We start from the raw sequence: 3,992 nt of genomic DNA, 5'->3' as shown, positions 1-3,992 counted from the left end.
CGGTCCCTGCCCACGTGATGGTGACCTCCGCGGGGAGGGGAGGCGCCTGCGGAATGCTGGGACTGGTAGTCGCCCCGCCTCCCCCACAACCCTCCCCGCCCGCCCCAGACTGCACCCCCCTCCCCGCGTCCGCCGCCCAGCGGGCCGCCAGCGCCAGGCAGTGGTCGCTGCGTGCAACAGGAGCGCAGCAGTCGCGCGTTCTCCGGCTGCTTTGTGACAGGAAAGACGGGCATCTGCGAGTCGACCCTCACCTTTATGACCTAACAATCCTAGGCTGGAAGAACCCATGGAGCCAACGCAGTGAGAGGCGCTACCCAAAGATAACGGCCAGCACCGGTCACACTTGACTTGGACCCGGTCTCTACTATTACTAAGTGTGTGTCCCCAAACCTCATTTTGCTCGTGTCCAATGGGGACAACCAATATACCCCATACCTTACTTGTAGGAGTAAAACGGTATCCACTGAATGACAGTAGCAAATGATGAGCAAAAAATAATTCTTTCGATGTATTTTATAAGTGTGAAAAGCAATTTTCCCAAGAACACACAATTGGTTAGAAGCAAGGTCAAGTACAATGGACTCGAACAACAGGAGTTTGAACTGTGCGGGTCCACCGATACGCTGGGTTTTTTCAATAAACACACAGTCTGCCCTCCATACCTGAGTTTGGCCTCCACAGATTTAACCAACCCTAGATGTAAAACAGGACTTTCCATCCACTGTGGGGAATCCATGGTGGCGACTATGCATTCGTTCTACGCCCTTTTATATAAGGGACTTGCACATCTGTGTATTTGGGATCCGCAGGGGTCCTGCAACCAATCCCCTCAGGCATGTGGAGGAAGTCTGTAGTTGAGTTTCTCTCCACATCTGGGGTCAGGGCCCCTAACCATCCACCCCCTGCCTTGTTCAAGGGCCAAGTCTAAGTCTAAAATTCCTGTTCCTGACCTACACCAATTTGGGACAACAGAGAAGAAATCTACTTACATAAATCTTACTTCCCCTTTCTTCCTTTTTTTCCCAAAACACTCTAACACACTATTTTACTTACTCTGTTTTTTATCTGACTCCCATAGACTATAGACTCCAGGAAGACAGGGAGGGTTGTCTTTTAATCTATTCTTTCACTGCTGTATGCCCAGCACCTAGAACAGGATCTGGCTGGAAAAGAGCAAAGGCCCAGATATTTGTTGGATTAATGATTCTTCGGTAAGAGTGATTTTGAGTACTTTCACTTCTCAGTCATTTTCTTATGGCAGAAGTCACAGGATTTAAGAACACTTAGATGATTTCTAATAATTGACTACAATTTCTAACACAACAAAGAATAAGTGGAAGGATATTCCATTCACTTCACTGAGTTTAAATTTTCTTAATTTCCGCATAACGTTTCCAGCTAGACATTTTTATTCATATTAACAGTCTTTAAAATATTTTGTCTCACTTGTGAGACTAGGAAGCAAATGGAACCAGCTACAATGTCCTTAATTTCCTTCCTTTTAATATTTAATCACTATTTCCTTATTAAAAATAACAATGTTGCCTCTTTCTACTAAAATAAAAACCCCGGTTATTTGCCTATCTAAGCACAAATGTGAATATCATGCGCAATGGATAGGTATTTTTTCAGCATATAACTGGATTTCTGCTTGCCCTAAACAAAAAACCCACATGCAAAAATTATTTTAAAATAAAATTTTTCATTTAAAATAGCTGCTTTATTTATAAATCCAGTGTCAAGAACACTAGACTTCTAGACTAGGACTAACGACTAGGTATTATATTAATGACAGTCACTTAATCTGAATTATAATTTTTGCATGTTTTCCCTAATACATGGCAAATTCCCTAGGAATAAAGAATATACTCATTAATTTCATTCATATATTTATTAAACACTTATTTTGTGCCAACATAGATGTTTAAAAAATATATGAATTATAGTTATAATCATTTCTTCTCCTGTCTTCTTTGATTCATTGACTCTACAAATCTCAAATTCCAAAGTAATTGTCCAATATTCAGAGCTCATGCCTCCTCTTGGTATCGGTGGCCCAGCAATTCCCTTATAATACTGACTATGAGTCTACTGTCTCTGTAATGTCACCCCTTTCGGAAACCCCAGTAGTTTGGAAAACATCTACAGCAGAATATCTGGTTAGACTGGAGTTTAGCTTTACTTCACAGCTAGTGACAGAAGCTGGTATTCTTAAGGTTGCGAGGTGTGGGAAGCAGGTATTGCAGAGCTAGGCTTGTGTATCCTTATTACCTAGTCAAAGGAGGGAAAATCCTAAGCAAATAAAATGTTAAAGTTTCCATGCTTCTGATTCTCATGATTGCTTCTTTGGGAAGCCATTCCTAAGCCTTAACAAACATTTTTAACTACAAAATAACACATGGACTGATTAGTCAATATGTAGAATCTCTTGCCCTTTCTTTTTAAATATGTCCCCCAAACCTGAGTTTTACAAATCGGTGTCCTAGTAAATGTTTTAAAGAGGCTTTTAATACATGCATTAATGTTCATACTATAAACTTTGCATATTAGTACTATAGTTTTATATCCTTTAATAATTACAGAACTTTTATTATTGTTATTGAGCAATGTAATAGGCACGTTGTAGAGAAAGCATACTTAAAATAAATAAAAGCCAGGTATTAACTAAGTACCAACACTTTTCAGAATTTTGTCGAAGAAGTAGTCCCCAGGATTTTCCAAACATACTATCTAGCCCAGGCTGACAAGGAAAACTATGCTTTTAATTTTCCCTTAAGATAGATTTTTTTTTTTTAAGTAGTATCTCCTTTGTTACCGTTCCTCCAGTTTCTTTGGCTATAAATAAAGCTAAACAGGATAAAACCTAGATGACTCTCCAAAGCATGTAGTGTAATTCCTTGTGTCTGTGGCCAAATATATGGACTATTAGTGAAAACCTACATCTTAAGATTTCATTAAGTTGAAATTTGTGCCTTTCAAGCAAATGAGTTACTTAATAGCATTCCAAGGTGATTTAAAATCCTTGAAAGAATACCTTCAATTTTTTCAGAATCATTCATTGTAATTTGTATCTTAATTACAATTTTAAAAGTCTATTCACTAAAATCAATTATAAAAGCTGAGATAAGTATGTATATTTGAAGGTAACATTAATCTTTCAATAATTATTCAAACTTTATACTGACTTAATTCCCCTTCCCTCAGTGTGCCTAAATTTGGTTAGCTATTAGCACATCTGTAAATATTGTACACAGAGGTGAAATAAATTGCTTCTTATTCATGCTGTTATCCAATAAACGAAATGCAGGAAACTAAATCAAACGCAGTTTATCAAGCCATGCCCAGAATCGAAGTGAAAATAACGGATCACAAGTTAAAATTAGTTGTCTTTAATCAATGTATTTGTTCATTTCTCTTTGTCCATAATACTCCACTGATAAGGTTCTGGAACATTGCTGCTGGAATAGAGCTTTTACACAAAAGCCAGGAATAAGACTACGTTTGTTATGCATACTTCACAAAGGGAAACCCACTCGAGTACGTCGTTCTTATTTTGTACTCAACAGGTGACTTAAAATTTAAAACTAGATAACTGCTTTCCTAAGGAGCTTGAAACCAAAATTGTCCCCAAGAAAAAGGTGACACCCGCAAAACTATCTTGATCATTCTCTCTCCTGCTAGGGACATTTCCAGGCACATTAAGGCAAGGTAGCAGCGCATCAGAAAGGTTCCAAAGAGAACTGCGCAACAGTCTGGAGACAAGGTCTGAAACTCCGCCACCCCGCCTCACTCCGCCTTTCCGGAGACTTGGTATTGGGGGACAGCACCGGCGTCTCTTGCGTGCGGGCAACAGTTGCCACGAGCAGCTGGGTTTAGGACACGCAATTTGCCCAGCCTGTTGTCCCTTCTCGGTCGTCCCCTCCCTCTCTCCTCCAAGGCCGAGGAAAGCGAGACGTCCTCCTCCCTCTTCTCCTCCTCTTTGGTGCCCTCAT

Source organism: Rousettus aegyptiacus, unplaced genomic scaffold, assembly GCF_014176215.1.
Source record: "Rousettus aegyptiacus isolate mRouAeg1 unplaced genomic scaffold, mRouAeg1.p scaffold_m13_p_17, whole genome shotgun sequence".
In the NCBI taxonomy this organism is placed as follows: domain Eukaryota; kingdom Metazoa; phylum Chordata; class Mammalia; order Chiroptera; family Pteropodidae; genus Rousettus; species Rousettus aegyptiacus.
Note: the sequence above shows the minus strand (reverse complement) of the source record.